General features: G+C 45.9%; 1 pseudogene; it reads right to left on the bottom strand.

The window, feature by feature from the left end:
• LOC105035920 (uncharacterized) overlaps positions 1 to 12,987 on the bottom strand; it is a 37,349-nt pseudogene extending 24,362 nt beyond the window's left edge.
• Between the last annotated feature and the right edge of the window lie 7,457 nt (positions 12,988 to 20,444).

Here is a 20,444-nt window from a genome sequence, read left to right as displayed (position 1 = left end):
CATGACTTGGTGAAGTCAGAGGAAGGATTTGTAACTTGCAGGTTGACTTCTTCTCTTATTCTCAGATCAATAAAATCAAATTCTCTAAATTATTAGGTCTAGAAAGTGATAAAGTTATGAGATAACTTGATCATTGCCTCCCATTAAAGTGTATGATAATGAGTCCAATATTCCAAATAGGCATTGGAGACACCACACGCCTAGTGTCTATTACGTATTGAAATTCTCATTCATCATATGACCACCTTGATGTACTTTCAGATCAATGTTCAGGTTGGTCGAGCCACACTCGGGCCTGGACATCCATTTGTTGGATGTACTTGATGTGTCATGTTAATGGTTGGACCTAACCAGGATTTTCAATGGAGGCACCACATGCTTGCTGAAGGGATGTCTGGGGCAAAACCCAATGCTAGAAGTTATTTGAAGAAATAATTGGTTATGAACCTACCCATGGATGCACTAAGGTTAGTCGAGCCACACTCAGATCCGAATACAGTCTGTGTGGATTCTAGTACCCACTAAAGAATTAATGAAATTCCTCGAGTTGGAGGTAGAGGCTACCAATTCACAAAAATAGTGAGAGGACCTTTAGAGTAAAGTCCATGTCTTCAGGATTAAAAAAATAATAATAATAATTCATATACCAATAGGCTAATATTTTTTTCTTTTAGTTATGGCCACAACACTATCCCTCCATTCGCTGTTGGACAGCGACAAGCTCACCGAACCCAACTTTGATAGCTGGTATCGAAAATTGAAGATCATGTTGGAGTATGAGAGGATTTTGTATGTCCTTACGGATCAGGCACCTGAAGAATCTGCAGCCAATGCTCCTCATGCTGCGAGAGACACTTACATGAAGTGGCTCAATGATCGCACGATTGTGTATTACGTGATGAGGACAGCTATGAACGATGAACTTAGTCATAAGTTCGAGGATACACAGCCTGAGGAGATGATTCAAATATTGAATGAGTCCTTCGGCACCTCCAAGGATGCAGAGAGACATAAAACCTCCTGTGCAGTGTTCAATGCCCATATGCGAGAGGGAGCTTCAATCACCGATCATGTATTATACATGATTGAGCAGATTGAACATCTTAGCAAACTTGGCTTTCTGTTGCATGAACAGTTAGGCAAGGATGCGATCTCCAATTTGCTACCGAAATTCTACCTATCTTTTCACAATCATTATAGAATGACGAAGCTTGCAGTAAACTACCATGGTTTGCTAGGGTTATTACAGACTTTTAAGAAGGATCACCAGCTCCAAAAAGAGCCAGTGAATTTAGTGGAAGGTTCATCTGTAGGGCGTCGATCCTCTAAGAGAGGAAAGAAGAAAAAGATGCAAAAATCCAGTGCCGTCGATCCCAAGCAGAGCAACTGTCAAAAGTTGACAAGAGCCAGACAGAGAGCTTCTTCTGTAGGAAGCTGGGTCATTGGAAAAGGAATTATGCTACTTATATAGCCACCCTTGACCCAAACAGGCCTAAGAAGAAGAGAAAGAGGTAAGTGGTTGCTTTACAAGGTATTTATACGATAACACCTTATAATTTCTCTATTTGTGATACTACTACCTGGGTATTGGATACCGGAGTCCTATTAATATATATAATTCGTTGCAGAAACTGCAGATAAGTAGAAAATTTTGAGAGGACGAGCGGTTCCTTAATGCTAGAGATGGAAGCCTTATTCCAGTTTTGGTCTTGAAAACTTTGCAGCTTGTCTTCGAGTCCAGTAGTATCATGTTAGATGATTGTCGTTATTGTCCCTCCTTTATGATGAATGTCATCTCTGTAGGTCTTTTGGCTAAATTTGGTTACAAGTTTATAATAAAAGATGATTTTTGTGATATCATTATGAATGATACTACAATTATGTATGGACAATTAAAATATGGCATATACATAATATCACGGCCTGTTAGTGTAATGTACACACCTAATAAACACCTCAAAATAGATAATGTTAGAGAATCCTACCTTTGACATTGTAGGCTTGGTCATGTGAACAAGAATAGGATTGACAGGTTGATCAAGGAATGTGTCTTTGAGATAGATGGTTGTGAATCATTGCCTACCTATGAATCTTGTCTACTTGGTAAGATGACTAAGTCACCTTTTAAAGGAAAAGGTGAAAGAGCCAGTGATGTCCTAGGTCTAATATATACTGATGTATGTGGGCCTATGAACATAAGTGCCAGAGGAGGATACTACTACTTCATTATGTTTACAGATGACCTATCAAGGTATGGGTATATCATCTTATGAAGCATAAGTCAGAATCATTTGAAATGTTCAAACAATTCTGTGCTGAAGTAGAAAAATAAACTGAAAAGAGTATTAAGATCCTTCGATCAGATCAAGGAGGTGAATACCTCACCAGTGAGTTTCTGACATATCTAGAAGAGAATGGGATTATCTCATAATAGACCCCTCTTGGAACACCATAACATAATGGTGTGTCCGAGAGGAAGAATCGAATCTTGTTAGACATGATCCGATCCATGATGGATTTTTTTCAGTCTACCAATATCCTTTTAGGGATATGCTCTAGAGACTACCTACTATATTTTGAATAAGGTGTCCAGCAAGTCTGTCGATAAAACTCCATATGAGATATGGACTGGACGTAAGTCAGTGCTCTCATATCTTAGGGTCTGGAGATGTCTAGCTTATGTCAAGCATTTAAAGACAGATAAGCTTGGATCAAAGTCTGATAGATGCTTGTTTGTAGGGTATCCAAAGAAAACTAAAGGATACTACTTCTATCTCACTGTAGAATAAAAGATGTTTGTCAGTAGTCAGACAGTCTTTTTGAAAAAGGAGTTCTTTGGTGAAGGAGCTAATACCTGTAAAATTGAACTTAATGAAGTTCATAAGATGGAAGGATCGACATATACAGAATTGAGTTTGGTTGGTGAATCGAATCCGGAGCCAGTAGAGGCACCATTAAGGGGATCCGATAGAGACCATGTCAGTCGGACAGATATTACGATTTTTTGATCTGAGACGGTGATCCTATTGAATTTAATGAGAACGATGAGGATCTGATCACTTATATGGAGGCCATGCAAAGGTCTGACTCTCAAAAATGGCTTGAGGCCATGAAGTCTGAGATGGAGTCCATGGAGATCAATAGTGTTTGGATACTAGTTGATCCGTCCGAAGGGATAAAACCCATAGGGTGTAAATAGATTTTCAGAAAAAAAAAGAGGAGCGGATAGGAAGGTAGAGACCTATAAAGTCCGTCTAGTTGCTAAGGATTACCGTCAGCATTATGGTATTGACTATGACGAGACATTCTCTCTTGTGGTAATGCTCAAGTCCATCTGGATTATGCTTGCTGTCGCTGCACACTTAGATTATAAGATCTGACAGATGGATGTCAAAATCACTTTTCTTAATGGAGAGCTGGAAGAAGAGGTATATATGATACAACTTGAAGGGTTCACATCTACAGATGAGTTGAAAGTGTGCAAGCTGAAAAGGTCAATTTATGGACTTAAGCAGGCATCGAGGAGTTGAAACATGCATTTTGATAAAGTGATCAAAATGTATGGCTTCGTTAGGAACGGAGAAGAGCCTTGCATCTATAAATGGGCTTTCGATTCTGTGGTCATTTTTCTTGTGCTATATGTGGATGACATACTATTACTAGAAAATGATATCCCGACTTTGTAGAGTGTGAAGCTATGGTTATCATCATAGTTCTCCATGAAGGACTTGGGAGAAGCATCCTACATCCTAGGGATGAAGATCTATAGGATAGATCTAGAAGGTTGCTTAGATTATCCCAATCCACATATATTGATATCTTGTTGAAGTGGTTCAATATGGATAATTTCAAGAAAGGCTATCTTCTGATAGACCATGGAATTACTCTTTTCAAGAAGGATTGTCTGATAACTTCTGAGGAGAGAGAGCGTATGAGTAGAATATCATATACTTCGACTATGAGATCTATCATGTACACTGACATATACGAGGCCAGATGTGGCCTATTCACTAGGGGCAGTGAGTAGGTACCAGTCAGATCCGAGTGAGAAGCATTGAAAGATTGCAAAAGTAATTCTTAAGTATTTGAGAAATACTAAAGACTAATGGTTTATCTATAGAGACTCTGATATGAAACTTGTGAGATATACTGATTTCAATTTTCAATCAAATTGTGATAATAGTAGAAGTGTGTCGGACTATGTATTTACCTTGAATGGAGGAGCTGTTTGCTGAAAAAGTTTCAAGAAACATACTGTGATCGATTCTGTATACGAAGCAGAATACATTGCTACATCAGATGCTGCAAAGAAGGCGGTGTGATTGCGAAAGTTCATTATCGAGCTGGAAGTTGTACCTTCCATTGATGGTCCTGTCCTGCTGTATGGTGACAACTCCAGTGCCATAGCTCAGGCAAAAGAACCTAAGTCGCACCATCACACTAAACATATTCTGCACCGCTATCATCTAGTGCAAGAGATCATGAATCGAGGTGATGTCGAGCTTCAGAAGATCAACAAAAAAGAGAACCTAGCTGACCCCTTCACTAAAGCTCTCAGGATCAAAGAGTTCGATGACTTCAAATGGAAGATGGGTATAAGATACTGCCCCTATTGACTTTAGTCCAAGTGAGAGTTGTTGGGAATTGTATCCTAAAACCAATCATATGATGATTGAGTTCATCCTTGTATATGAATTATTGATTATTGAATAATAGTTATTCTAATATTTTTCATCACAAAGTGACATCTTCTTTAAACTCTTATACTGTGATGAAGTCTCTAGAACTATGCTAGTGTACAATAAAGAGAGGATTTATCGTATAGTTCTTAAATAAGTTCACGATCAAATGATACATCATTATGGGACGATGACATTTATCGAGTGAAGATCGTTGTGTGCCATATGGGTTGGTTTTTCTCTTAACCAAGGAGTGTGGTGACACTGGTTTGGCATACAGGTGAGATGTAAAAGTACATCATCACGGAACAAGTGACTCACCTGCTGAGTATTCTGCTGTCAAGAGCTGCTCATGAAACATATGGGTATAAATATCCTTCAGACCTGAGATTACTATAGTGACTTGCAAGCAACTCACTGTGCTTTGATGCCGAACTACCTGAATTTTTAATACAGTGACGGAAGGCTACTGGGTACAGTCAAGTACTTGCAAAGTCTGTGTGTAGATTAAGATGGAATTGACCTCTCCAGATTATTGGAGTTGATGTATCGCTGTATTTTAATTTAGTAAAGCCTTGGCCAAGGTAATCCATGAGATGGATTTGAAAGATTAAAATACAATGTGGATGAAGCAATCTCGGTTGACAGTTAACCTGAGACCATCCTAGAGCATCCAGAATCAAAAGAATGAATTATGCGATAACCATAAGTATGGGTTTTGAAATATTTTTTTACGATAATTTGACCTATCTGGATGTCAAAAACCATTGCTAGATGGTATTTCGATTAGTGCAGGAATTGATTTTTGTGCTATCAACTTAGTATTTGAACCTATGGAGTTACGTACATAAGTCAGACAAAATAGGAAGAAATTGACCTATGTTTATATATCTGTTGGGTATAAAATACCCACAGCCGAAGTCCTCAGCAGAATCAGCTCCAAGAGGACTCCGCCCGGACTCCCACGGGAGCCGGACTCCGCCCTGACTCCAACCTCAAGGGAAACTCCGCCCGAACTCCTACGGGAGCCGGGCTTCGTCGCCAACATCAACTGCCGGTAAGATCCATCCAGACTCCCATGGGAGCCGAACTTCGTACCTGACTTCAATTGCAGGGGGACTCTGCCTGGACTCCTACGGGAGCCGGGCTTCGCCCACGACTTCGACTCCGAGAGGACTCCGCCCGGACTCCTACGGGAGCCGGGCTCCGCCCACAACTCCAACTTCAAGAGGGACTCTCCGCTCGGACTTCTACGGGAGCCAGGCTTCGTCACCAACTTCAACTACCGGTAAGCTCCGTCCGGACTCCCACGGGAGCCGGACTTCGTACCTGACTTCAATTGCAGGGGGACTCTGCCCGGACTCCTATGGGAGCCGGGCTTCGCCCACGACTTCGACTCCGAGAGGACTCCGCCCGGACTCCTACGGGAGCCGGGCTCCGCCCATAACTCCAACTTCAAGAGGGACTCTCCGCCCGGACTTCTACAGGAGCCAGGCTTCGTCACCAACTTCAACTACCGGTAAGCTCCATCCGGACTCCTACGAGAGTCGGACTTCGTACCTGACTTCAATTGCAGGGAGACTCCGCTCGGACTCCTACGGGAGCCGGGCTTCGCCCACGACTTTGACTCCGAGAGGACTTCGTCCAGACTCCTACGGGAGTCGGGCTCCATCCTCAACATCAACTGCTGGTATGCCTTGTCCGGACTCCTACGGGGGTCGGACTTCGCCTTCGACTTTAATTGTAGGAGGACTTCATCCCGACTCCTACGGGAGCCGAACTTCATCCTCGACTCGACCGACTGCGAGTGGACTTCGTCCAGGTTCCTATGGAAGCCAGACTCCATCTTCTATTCCGACTATGGGAAGACCTCGCCCGGACTCCTACGGGAGCCGGGCTCCATCACCAACCCCAATCGAACTTCGACCGACGAGTCTGGACCCCCTGGCAGGCCACAATAATGGACAACACTGCTCCACTCTCTACGGTGGGCCCTAAGCAGCTCCATTACTCCCTGACAGGCCGTATTAACGGCCATGATTCTGCTCCACTCCCTACGGCAGATCCTGTGCGATTCCACCACCCCCAGATGAGTCACGACAGCGGACGCCGCTCCACTCCCCGTAACTGATCCCACGTGGCGAGCCACGATGATAGCCACGACCCCACTCCACTACTCTCCGTAATAAATTCCTCCTGACTCTGGGCGGCCCACTACCAGACGGTTACAGGCGTCGCTATCAATCTGTTGCCCTCTCCGTCTATAAAAGGAAAACCCCAGATACGTTATTCGATATGCTCTCATCTTTAATCTAAAAACTCTGCTAAATTCTTCATTCGAGCACTCCATTCTTGTTGAGGCAGAGAACTGACTTGAGCATCGGAGGGTCTTGCTGGAGCAACCCCACCTCCGGTTTAGACTTCCTTTGCAGGTCCCGGCGGCGACCGCGACTTCCTCGACTCCAGCTTCTCCGACGCAAGCGGATTTTTGCACCAACAAGATTGGCGCTAGAGGAAGAGGTGAACCCTCGCAGTATCCTTGTTCTTAAAGGAGCGCTCAATGGATCCACCTCCGGTCATCTTATCCGGCACCCACTCCTCCTTTCCTCATTTGATGCCTTCTCGCGAGGCATTCGCACAACTACCTCCGACTATGGTCGCCGATAAGGAGTGGCCGGACGATCGGCCTCTATCGGATTCCGTCAACACCATTTCGGGGAGATCCCGATGGGAGGCAACCAACATACCGGCTGTATCCCCCAAGCGGCAAAAGGTTGAAGAACCCATAACCTTTACCGAAGAAGACACCCAGGGAGTCCAATTCCTTCATAACGACGCAGTCATAGTTTTCTTGAACATAGCAAATTACGACATCCGTCGCATTCTTGTCGACAATAGAAGTTCGGCCGACATCTTGTTCTACAACACCTTTTCAAGAATGTCCGCTCTTGGCGGTCATCTGAGGCCGATTTGCTCCCCCCTGGTAGGGTTTACCGGTGACGCCGTTCCGACGGAAGGAATGATAGCTTTGACTGTGGCCGCGGGTCAATATCCAAAGCAATCTAGGGCTCTGGTGAATTTCTTGGTGGTGAAGGCGCCATCCGCCTACAATGCAATCCTTGGCCGACCCGACCTCAATGCTCACCGAGCTGTCGTTTCGACCTACCATTTGAAGTTGAAGTTCCCCACCAACCAGGGGATCGGAGAGGTCCGGGGAGACCAAGCCCTGGCCAGACACTGCTACAACATCGCCTTGCAAAGAAGTGATCAGGCTGACCCCTGTCCCGTCGATGGACTAGATGCTCGCGATGACCTCACCGAAGAAAGGGGCGGCCCAATCGAAGATCTGGTACCAATCCCTTTGAATGATGGGAATGCGGATCATGTGGCACTAATTGGCTCCAACCTGGGGGAGGAGGTGCGGACGCGTCTTATTGATTTTCTACGAAGGAATGCGGACGTTTTCGCTTGGGTTCCAGCAGACATGCCGGGGATTGACACGGAAGTCATGGAGCATCATCTGGCCGTCGATCCAAAGCATCGATCGATGAAAGAAAAAATTCGGAGTCATGCCTCAGAGAGGCAGAAGGCGATAGCCGAGGAAGTGGATAAGCTCCTCAAGGCCGGATTCATTAAGGAAGTCAATTATCCTGATTGGATTTCCAATGTTGTTCTGGTCAAAAAAGCAAACGGCAAATGGAGGATGTGCATAGACTTCAAAAAGCTGAATAAGACTTGTCCAAAGGACAGCTACCCCCTTCCCAGAATCGACCAACTGGTGGACGCGACCTTAGGCCATGAGCTCCTCACCTTTATGGATGTGTTCTCTGGCTATAATCAAATTAGAATGGCGTCGGAAGATGAAGAAAAGACAGCTTTCATCACTAATCACGGCCTTTACTGTTACAGGGTCATACCTTTCGGCCTCAAGAATGCGGGCGCAACCTACCAACGGTTGGTGAACAAAATCTTCAAGGAGCAGATCGACTGAAACATGGAGGTCTACGTGGATGATATGCTCGTAAAAAGCAAGTCTTCCAGAAATCATATCGCCGACCTCGAGGAGACCTTTGACACTCTCCGAAAGTATAGAATGAAGCTGAACCCAACTAAATGTGCTTTCGGAGTAACCTCAGGAAAGTTCCTGGGCTTCATGGTATCAGGGCGCAGGATTGAGGCCAATCCGAAGAAAATTCGCACCATCCAGGAGATGACCGTCCCAAAGTCGATCAAAGAAGTTCAGCGCCTCACAGGGAGGATAGCGGCTCTTAATCGCTTCGTCACGAGGTCGGTCGAACGGTGCTTGCCCTTCTTTCAAATCCTCAAGCAGCCGAAGAACTTCTGTTGGACCCCCGAGTGCCAACAGACGTTCGAAGAGTTAAGAAGCTACCTTAGCTCACCCCCGCTGTTGGCAAAGCCTGAACCTGGGGAGGAGCTATTTTTATACCTAGCGGTCTCTCCCATGGCCCTCGCGGCCATCCTTGTCAAAGAAGAAATGAAAGTCCAGCGACCAGTCTACTACATTAGCCACGCACTGAGGGACACCGAGACCAGGTACACCAAATTAGAAAAACTGACCTACGCCTTGTTGGTTGCAGCTCGGAGGCTCCGACCCTACTTTCAAGGGCACACCATGACGCTACTCACCGATCAACCGATCAAGGCGGTTTTGCACCGGGCTGACACCTTCGGAAGAATGACAAAATGGGTGATCGAGCTCATGAAATTCGACATCAACTACAGACCTAGACCAGCAGTAAGGGCCCAAATACTGGCAGATTTCATAGTAGAGTGCACCATCCCAGAGGAGGCCAAACCTGAGCAAAGCAAGGCTGACGACCTGAAGTCTCAACCGAACTCCCCCAACGAAGAGGCCAATCCCTCCGATCGCTTTTGGACCCTCTATGTGGACTGATCTTCCAACATGTCGGGCGCAGGTGCAGGCCTGATCTTGGTCAGTCCGGAGGGAGTCATCGCGGAGTACGCTCTGCGTTTCGAGTTTCCCGCAACAAACAATGGAGCGAAATATGAAGCTCTGATCGCAGGACTAAGGATCGCCAGAGAGCTGGGAATAAGTCAGCTCCGGGTGCACAGTGACTCTCAACTGGTGGTGGGACAAGTCAGCGGGAGTTATGAAGCGCGGGAGGATAGTATGGCCAGATACCTTGAGAAGGTAAAGGAGCTCACCCCCGCCTTCAGCAGCTTCAACATTAGACAGATTCCAAGGCTGGAGAATACCAGAGCCGATCTTCTCTCCAAGCTGGCAACATCGGCTCCAGCCGAATTGCCCAAAGGTGTCCTCTTTGAAGTTCTAAAACACCCGAGTATAGAAGAATCGCGGCCCGTAATGGAGATCGACCATGAGCCCAGCTGGGTCGACCCGCTGATAACCTATCTTAGAGATGGAGTTCTCCCCCAGGACGCGAAGGAGGCTCGGAAGCTCCGAAATCAAGCCTCCCGGTACATCCTTTATGAGGGCAAATTGTACAAAAGATCATACTCCTTGCCCCTCTTGAAATGTCTCCGGCCCTCGGAAGCTGACTACGCCTTGTGGGAAGTACATGAAGGGATTTGCGGAAACTATTTGGGGGCTAGATCTTTATCCCACAAGCTGCTCCGTCAGGGATATTACTGGCCAATGATGCATCGTGATTCGATTGAATATGTCAAAAGGTATGATCGATGCCAGAGATACGCCAACATCCAGAGACAGCCCACCACCGAGCTCGCACCCTTGAGTGCCCCATGGCCTTTTGCGCAATGGGAGATGGATATCCTTGGCCCTTTTCCCATGGCATCTGGGCAAAGGAAGTTCCTCCTCGTAGCGATCGACTACTTCACCAAATGGGTTGAAGCCGAACCACTAGCAAAAATTACGAAAGCAAAAGTACAAGATTTCGTCTGGAAATCGATCGTGTGTAGGTTCGGTCTGTCTAGAACCCTAATCACTGATAATGGATGATAATTTGCGGGAGCAAAATTCACCGAATTCTGTGAAGATCTAAACATCTCCCACAACTTCACATCAGTAGCCCATCCCCAGGCGAACGGCGAAGCTCAGGTGACCAACAGAACCCTTTTGCACGGGATTAAGACAAAGCTTGAAAAAGCAAAGGAAACTTGGGCGGATGAGCTTTATCATGTGCTATGGACGTATCGAACTACCCAGAGGTTACCTACGGGGGAGACCCCTTTCGCTTTAGCCTTCGGTACGGAAGCCATCATCCTCATCGAGCTTAAACTCCCGTCAGCACGAGTCGTGGCGTTCGACGAACATCAAAATTCGCAAGGTCTTAGAACCAACCTCGACCTACTGGAAGAAAGATGGGAGATAGCTCAAGTTTGGATGGCAGCCTACAGACAGAAGGTTGCTCGATATTACAATGCCCGGGTCAAGAACAAAGCCTTTAAAGCAGGAGATCTAGTGCTTCGACGAGCTACTGTCTCGCAACCTCAGGACCGGGGGAAACTCGCCCCAAACTGGGAAGGACCGTATGAAGTCAAAGAAGTAGTCCGGCCAGGAACTTATTATCTTAAGAAACTCGGAGGAGCCAACCTCCCACGACCGTGGAACTCGAAAAACTTATGGGTGTACTACCAATAACATCATTTTAATTGAAAGTTGCATACCTGTATGTCTTTGAACAATTCGCACAAGCCGTGTCAGGAACAGGAGGAGAACCTCGTCCTGACATGAGCAAAGTCGAAGGCCCGGTTCCATTTAGATCGGATGGGGGGAGAGGCCCTACAATGCCCATATGTGCCCCCACAGCCATGTCAGGAACAGGAGGAGGATCTCGTCCTGACATGAGCAAAGTCGAAGGCCTGGTTTCGTTTAGACCGGATGGGGGGAGAGGCCGTACAACGCCCATATGTGCCCCCACAGCCATGTCAGGAACAGGAGGAGGACCTCGTCCTGACATGAGCAAGGTCGAAGGCCCAGTTTCATTTAGATCGGATGGGGGGAGAGGCCCTACAACGCTCATATGCACCCCCACAGTCCTGTTAGGGACAGGAGGAGAACCTCGCCCTAACTTGAGCAAGGTCGAAGGCCCGGTTCCGTTTAGACTGGATGGGGGGAGAGGCCTTACAGCACCCTAATGTGCCCCCACAGTCATGTCAGAAACAGGAGGAGAACCTCATCCTGACATGAGCAAAGTCAAAGGCCCGGTTCTTTTAGACCGGATGGGGGGAGAGGCCTTACAGCGCCCTAACGCGCCCCCACAGTCGGGCCGGAAATGGGAGGAGAACCTCGCCCTGGCTCGAGCAAAGTGGAAGGCCCGGACTCCTACGGGAGCCGGGCTCCATCCGCGATGCCAAGGAAGACTCCACCCAGACTCCTACGGGAGCCGGGCTCCGTCCGCGACGCCAAGGAAGACTCCACCCGGACTCCTACCGGAGCCAGACTCCATCCGCGATGCCAAGGAAGACTCCACCCGGACTCCTACGGGAGCTGGGCTCCGTCCGCGATGCCAAGGAAGACTCCACCCGGACTCCTACGGGAGCCGGGCTCCGTCCACAACGCCAAAGAAGACTCCACCCGGACTCCTACGGGAGCCGGGCTCCATCCGCGATGCCAAGGAAGACTCCACCCGGACTCCTACGGGAGCCGGGCTCCACGACTCCAATCACAGGAGGGTTCCGTCCGAACTCCCACGGGAGTCGAACTTCGCCTTGACTTCAGCGGAGAAAAATTCCGAGCGAAAAGGAAAAAGAAAGGCAACGGACCATGACAGCTACGATTGGAAAACGGACAGCGATCGAGGTACAGAAAACTCTGTCGCCGCAAGGACTGGGGCTCCCATCGGGAGTCCCAGCTTTTGAGAAAGTTTTCGACACAAAATAGGACAACTTACTTAGGGTGACAGAGGCTCGGATCCCCGAATTCAAGCCCTAGGAGGGACCACAGGCCCGAATGGCCCCCAAGCGAGCCTGCAGCCATTGACCAAAAAATGACAATCGGGTATCCTCGAACGGCATAAAAGTTGAAAAGGAGCTCGGCAAATAACAATCCAACATGAATAAAAGAGGTCGTCGATGACCTTAGGACGACGTGAAAAAGAAAAGAAGAAAAGGAGGAAGAGAGAAGAAAGAAGAATAAAGAAGTTCGACAGACGACTATTCGATGCAAGATGCAGACGAGGTAACAAAATCTCCTTTTCATTTTTCAACCAACAAGGTGTACGTTACAAGACCCGGTGGGCCAGAAAAAAAATAATAATAATAAATACATCATCGACGACATCGAGAAGATGGTTTGGAAAGAATACGCCAGAAGCCGCTTCAAGCTACAAACTTCTCTTCCCATTTCGTGTCCAGTGCGTGTGGCGGGCCTATCGGCTTTCGCCCCGCCTTGCTTCGCCCCACCTCCAAAGTCCCAACCTCAGGGGGAAAAGGATGGGATAGATTCTCGGGGGCGGTAAGGGCAACGGCAGCATCGACGAAGACCTGTTTCAAGAAGAACCGGAGTCACCCTGGGGGCAACGGTGGTGCCAGAGACATGCATCATCACCCAATACTCCGTTGTAGCCACCGTCCAAAATGCTCCGACAAGGTCGGCATGCGCTACTTCCACCGCCCCCGCAATAAGTTTTACTGCCCCACCGTCGACGTCGACCGCTTCTGGTCCCTCGGCCCCGACGGCATCAAGGATCCCGCCACAGCTTGTGATGACAGCTCTGCCCTCTTGACCGGTATCACCCCGCCTTGCTACTCCAAAATTCTCGGGCAGAATACCTTTCCCGGCGGCCCCCGTTATTAAACCCCTGTTGTTGAAGGAATTCTTCCTTGAGCCCCCTTTGAAACGACGGGGATCCTCAGCGGCCACTTGATGACCGGAGAACTCACCGGCCGCTGTTCTCCTCCTCGCCTTCCTCCAAGCCCTAGACATCCCTTCGAGGATGGCCTCCAGGGTGGAGGACATGACGTGGGAACCCCTTAGAGAAGAATCGAGGGGCTGAAGACGGCAAGGACCGGTGCGGAGGAAGTGGCTGAATAGCTAGGCTCTCAGACGAAAGAAAGGTGCCGTCCTCTCGGCAGGATGAAGCCCCGAAGGAAGAGTAGGGGGTTTAAATAGCCAACGGATCTTAGCACAGTTATGGCAGCGGGTGTCCCTAGGCCAACTGGTGCATGCCACGTGTCCCGCGTGCCCCGCTCGCCGCTATCGAGGATTGACTGTTCGTAAATTTCCGTAGCGCGATGCTTGGGATCACGTTTCGGTGGGAGTTTCGAAAAGACTCTTCAGGTCGCCTTGACCAGAAAAAGGGCTCTGACGTGCGCACATTGAATGCCGACATATCCAAGGGCGGTTATGCGCAGGATTCGAGGGGACGATTTTGGCTGTGCCCATCTCTCTGTACTTCCTTCGTTCGAAATTCAAACTCGAAAATAGGGGGACTGGTGTTGGGTATAAAATACCCACAGCCAAAGTCCTCAGCAGAATCAGCTCCAAGAGGACTCCGCCCGAACTCCCACGGGAGCCGGACTCCGCCCTGACTCCAACCTCAAGGGGAACTCCGCCCGGACTCCTACGGGAGCCGGGCTTCGTCGCCAACGTCAACCGTCGGTAAGATTCGTCCGGACTCCCACGGGAGCCGGACTTCGTACCTGACTTCAATTGCAGGGGGACTCCGCCCGGACTCCTACGGGAGCCGGGCTTCGCCCATGACTTCGACTCCAAGAGGACTCCGCTCGGACTCCTACGGGAGCCGGGCTCCGTCCACAACTCCAACTTCAAGAGGGACTCTCCGCCCGGACTTCTACGGGAGCCAGGCTTCGTCACCAACTTCAACTACCGGTAAGCTCCGTCCGGACTCCCACGGGAGCCGGACTTCGTACCTGACTTCAATTGCAGAGGGACTCCGCCCGGACTCCTACGGGAGCCGGGCTTCGCCCATGACTTCGACTCCGAGAGGACTCCGCCCGGACTCCTACGGGAGCCGGGCTCTGCCCACAACTCCAACTTCAAGAGGGACTCTCCGCCTGGACTTCTACGGGAGCCAGGCTTCGTCACCAACTTCAACTACCGTTAAGCTCTGTCCGAACTCCTACGAGAGTCGGACTTCGTACCTGACTTCAATTGCAGGGAGACTCCGCCCGGACTCCTACGGGAGCCGGGCTTCGCCCACGACTTCGACTCCGAGAGGACTTCGTCCAGACTCCTACGGGAGCCGGGCTCCATCCTCAACATCAACTGCTGGTACGCCTTGTCTGGACTCCTACGGGGGTCGGACTTCGCCTTCGACTTTAATTGCAGGAGGACTTCATCCCGACTCCTACGGGAGCCAAACTTCATCCTCGACTCGATCGACTGCGAGTGGACTTCATCCAGGTTCCTATGGAAGCCAGACTCCATCTTCTATTCCGACTACGGGAAGACCTCGCCCGGACTCCTACGGGAGCCGGGCTCCATCACCAACCCCAACCGAACTTCGGCCGACGAGTCTGGACCCTCTGGCAGGCCACAATAACGGACAACACTGCTCCACTCTTTGCGGCGGGCCCTAAGCAGCTCCATTACTCCCTGACAGGCCGTATTAACAGCCATGATTCTGCTCCACTCCCTGCGGCGGATCCTGTGCGATTCCACCACCCCCAGATGAGTCACGATAGCGGATGCTGGTCCACTCCCCGTAACTGATTCCACGTGGCGAGCCACGGTGATAGCCACGACCCCACTCCACTACTCTCCGTAATAAATTCCTCCTGACTCTGGGCGGCCCACTACCAGACGGTTACAGGCATCGCTATCAATCTGTTGCCCTCTCCGTCTATAAAAGAGAAACCCAAGATACGTTATTCGATATGCTCTCATCTTTCATCTAAAAACTCTGCTAAATTCTCCGTTCGAACACTCCATTCTTGTTGAGGCAGAGAACTGACTTGAGCGTCGGAGGGTCTTGCCAGAGCAACCCCACCTCCGGTTTAGACTTCCTTTGCAGGTCCCGGCGGCGACCGCGACTTCCTCGACTCCAGCTTCTCCGACGCAAGCGAATTTTTGCACCAACAATATCCAATCTGAAAGTACTTGACTTGATTGAACATATAAACTAACTTGATTGAAAATTGAGTTATGGGTCAAATGGGATTGAAGAGTGACTATGTCTAGCTAGCACTGCACATGAGGTTCAGGTTCAATCCTGGGGATGAACAATTTTTATCTATGATCCATGGAACATATGAAAGATTAGATTTAAGTATTAATTAATTTTAGATTAGATCTGAATTAATTAGACTTAAATAGGTTTAAAATTTAAGTTAAATTTAGTACAAAAGTTCTAAAGAGTTTAGGATTGACAGTCTTTCAAAATTATTTCGAACTGGCTTCGAATCGGACTTGAATCGGACCTATTTTGGATGAGATATGAGTATTCCTACTTACACTAAGAATACCCACTCATGAAGCATGACCAAAAATTAATTTAGTACTTATTTTGGGCATCCCAAGTGGGTAAGGGAGTGGGTGCAAAGTGGATGTCATAAGTGATGGCAATTATATCTCATGTAGGAGTCCTTCTTTCATGAGTATTGGATCAATTCAAATCAGATTTGAATAAAGAGTCCTCCTCTCATTGAGTCATGAGAATCATCTATAAATAGAGAGGGTCTCTACCTATGGATGAAAGAAGAGAATAGAATAGCAAACAAATCAAATTGAGAGAAGAAAAAAAGAGAAAGAGACATGTGTGTGAAGAGAGAGGTCCTTCATCTTCTACATCTCTTCCTTTGTTGCCATCTCCTCTCCTTGGGTGTGGATCCTTCTTGAACATCCTACTTACTGGTGTAAGGTATCACATCATCACATCTCATCTCTCAATTGATTGTGTATGCGAAGCCAATTGGATTGGAGTTTATCCTGCTTTTCTGCAGCATCTGACGTGCATGCGAAATAGAGGGTCTGCATATCTAGACCTCCGTGAAGGTTTATATCAGATAATTTGAGATTTGATCCCTGGTAAGAATTTGATCCTTAAACAAGTAGAATATTAGAAAAAAATTTTAGATGCAACCTAGTCATTCTGGAGGGAAACTGTTTTCTTCCCTTCATGATCTTTCAAAGAATGGAGGTATGTCCATAATCATCTCAAGGAATTAATCATTGGTGATCCGATACAAGAGATAAAAGCTCGATCTTCTCTTAGAGATGCACATAATTATGTGGCTTTTATTTCTCACATAGAACCTAAGACAATAGAAGAAGCTGAACAAGATCATAACTAGATAAAAGCTATGCAAGAAGAGTTAAACCAGTTTGAAAGAAATAATGTATGGACTCTTATTGGTAGACCTAAAAACCATCCAATAATTGGAACAAAATTGGTATATGAGAATAAACTTGATGAAGATGGTAATGTAATTAGAAATAAGACAAGACTAGTTATTAAAAGATATAACCAACATAAAGAAAATAATTTTGATGAAATATTTGCATCCGTTGCTAGATTAGAAGCTATAAGAATGTTGCTTGCTTATACATGTTTCATAAATTTTAAACTATTTCAAATAGATGTTAAAAGTACCTTTCTAAATGATTATATTACTGAAGAAGTCTATGTAGAGCAACCTCCCAGCTTTGAAAATCATAAATATCTAAACCATGTATTTAAATTAAACAAAGTCTTGTATGGTTTGAAACATACCCCTAGGGCTTGGTATGAAAGACTAAGTAAGTTTTTATTAGAAAATAATTTTTCAAGAGAAAAAGTAAATACAACTCTTTTTATAAAAAAAAAGATGAAGAGATACTAGTTATACAGGTATATGTTGCTGATATTATATTTGGATCTAATAATGAAGCTTTGTGTCAAGAATTTACCAAGCTTATGCAGAGAAAGTTCGAGATGAGCATAATAGGAGAACTCACCTTCTTCCTCAAACTCCAGATCAAGCAAATAAAGGAAAGGATCTCCATCATCCAAAGCAAGTACATAAGAAAATTATTAAAAAAATTTGGGATGGAGAGCTCCAAGATTATAAGTACTCCTATGACCCCTTCCTGTAAATTAAATAAGAATGAATATGGTAAGTCTTTTGATTCAAAGCTTTATAGAGATATGATAGGTTCTTTGCTATATCTTACTGTCAGTAGACCTGATATAATGTTCAGCATAAATATGTGTGCTAGATATCAGTCTAACCCAAGGAATCACACTTGAATGCTATTAAAAGAATATTCAAATACCTAAAAGGAACATAAAATCTAGGACTCTGGTTTTTTAAGCAATCTTCTATTGATTTAATAGGTTACTCAGATGCTGATTTTACTGGATGTAGATTAGACAGAAAAAGTACTAGTCAATTTTTAAGAGTCAACTTAATCTCTTGGTTTAGCAAGAAGTAAAATTCGATGGCATTATCTACGGTCGAGGCTGAGTACATTGCAGTCAGAAGTTGTTGTATTCAAATCTTGTGGATTAAGTAACAGCTCATAGATTTTGAGATTGAACTTAAAGATATTTTCATAAGATGTGATAATACTAGTACCATTAATTTGACTAAGAACCCAATCCAACACTCTAGGTCAAAACATATTGAGATTAAACATCACTTTATAAGGGAACATGTTCAAAATAATGATGTAATACTTGAATATATAAATACTGAGAAACAATTAGCTGACATATTCACTAAAGCATTAAATGAAGATAGATTTTGTGTAATTAGGAGAAAATTAGGTATCTTAGATCTTTTTGCTTGACCTCTCATCATGGTTCTTCTTTCAAAATCCTTTCAAAATTTTTTTACTTCATCAACTTAAATTTGGAAGGCATCTACCTTTTTTGAAGTCTATTTCAAGTCAATTAAAAGTCATCAGAGTTGTTCGGATATGATCTCAAATTTTTTTTCATTGAAATTCTCCATCAAAAATTATACCAAAATTTATCTGAACTCTACATAATCATCTCAAGTCAATACAAGTCTTTTCAAAAAAAAAATTAAAATTTTTTTCTTATTTTTAAATTATTTTTTTATCGCCTAAACCTACCCTCGATGGGACGACCCATAGGACATCCCAATTGATCGGGTAAACAGGTTTCAATGTAGGTCGATCCATTAAATTTTTTTTCTTAAAACCCAAAAGGGCTGACTCATTCACTATTCTTCTTCCTCCTCTCCTCGTCCCAAACCAAAACCCTACTCAAAGCTCCCCACTGGCCACAATCTTCTAAATCCAACCCTTTATCCATCCAAAAATTTCTTGTTTCTATCTCAAAATCTTAGATAGATACTTCTTCTTGGCCTATCTTTGATCAAAACCCTCTCTTTCTTGCTCTCTACCAAACCCTTAAAATTCTCATCTTAAAATCCGAAGCAAACACCTCAAAATCTCTTACTGCTCTTCATTCCCATCAATCTTTCATCCTTCATTACTCTCTTGACCGGTTCCTTTGCTCTTATTGCAACAATGGCTCCCAAGATGCGGCTGCCCCAAAGAAGGAAGTCTGTGAGGTCATTGAAAGCTGAAGAAAGAAGAAAGAGAGTAGTTTGGTGTGAGTTTTGAGGAGGAGGCTGTATGCCGGCTACTGAACACTGACACCTACAACGACCACTCCCTTCAATGTATGGGCTTCATTAGAATGGATGGTCGTTGGAACAAGGGTCGAGGTGCTACATTGAGGAGGAGGAAGAGGAGGAGCGTGCTGGCGGGAAGGATCCCTCATTACCACCTGAGCCCAGGTCGAGCCCTGATATTCATTTTGTATCAGAGCCTGAGGCAGGTCCTTCAGTTAGTGCACCCCCATCTATGAGCCATGCCGTGCCATCATCATCTAGATTGGGAGAGGACGAGATGGGACTGCTAGCTGAGAAGATAGCAGGTATTTTTTTCATCCAGCAATAGTAGTTTCAGGAGCAGCTCCTTTAGCAGTTTCAGCAACAGATCCTTCAGCAGATGCAACAGCAGCAGTATCATCCTTCTCAGTCGAGCTCATTCTCTGCTTCCTCATCAGATCTCTCAGTTATGCCATATATCTCCTCTTTGGTACAGTTACTAACTGACCTGAGCTCCAGATTGGAGAGTGTGGAGAACTCTATGCTTAGATTCAGTGGCAGACTTTTCGACATAGAGAGGGAGATCAAACTAGTCTTGATTTCACTAACAGCTAGAGCGGGCACCTAGAGTAGTTCATTATCTCAGTTAGCTGATCTTGCTCAAGAGGCAGAGAGACTTCATGGCCTACTCAGATCGACACTTGAGCTAATCCAAGCTGATATTAGGAGCTCGAGGGATTATGTCACATCAGATCTTGAGGGGCTCAGAGTTTCTATGAGAGCTGCATTATCTCAGCTAGATGCCATTAGGACTCAGCTCCAGTCCAGACCCTCTATCCACTGAGCCTACCCTTGTTCAGCCTATTGCATTACGTCCCCCGACCTCTTCTACTCGGACCAGATCATCCAGTCGAGGTTGAGACAAATGTGGTCGTGACTCTATTTCGAAGTCATTTCCTTATTTTGTTCCTTTTGATCATAAGCCTGATGCCTAATCTCCTTGATCTGATCATTTTGTATTAGCTGTCTTAGATCTCACACTATTTAGTTTTTGTTTTAGTTGTTGTATTTTGTTAAGTGTATGAGAACCTTATGATCATAAATATGTATTGTGACTTGATCATTGTAATATGTGGATGTACTTGACTTTTGTAACCTCTTATTTTGTTGTACTTAATGTATGAGGTTATCCATTATCATCTTTTGTATGGTTAACTTATGTTTATTACTTCTCAAATATATGTGAATGAATGTCTATTAAATTAAAAGTTACTC

This window comes from Elaeis guineensis, chromosome 13, assembly GCF_000442705.2.
Source record: "Elaeis guineensis isolate ETL-2024a chromosome 13, EG11, whole genome shotgun sequence".
NCBI classification, from domain to species: Eukaryota; Viridiplantae; Streptophyta; class Magnoliopsida; order Arecales; family Arecaceae; genus Elaeis; species Elaeis guineensis.
Note: the sequence above shows the minus strand (reverse complement) of the source record. Positions and strands in the feature narration are given on the sequence as shown.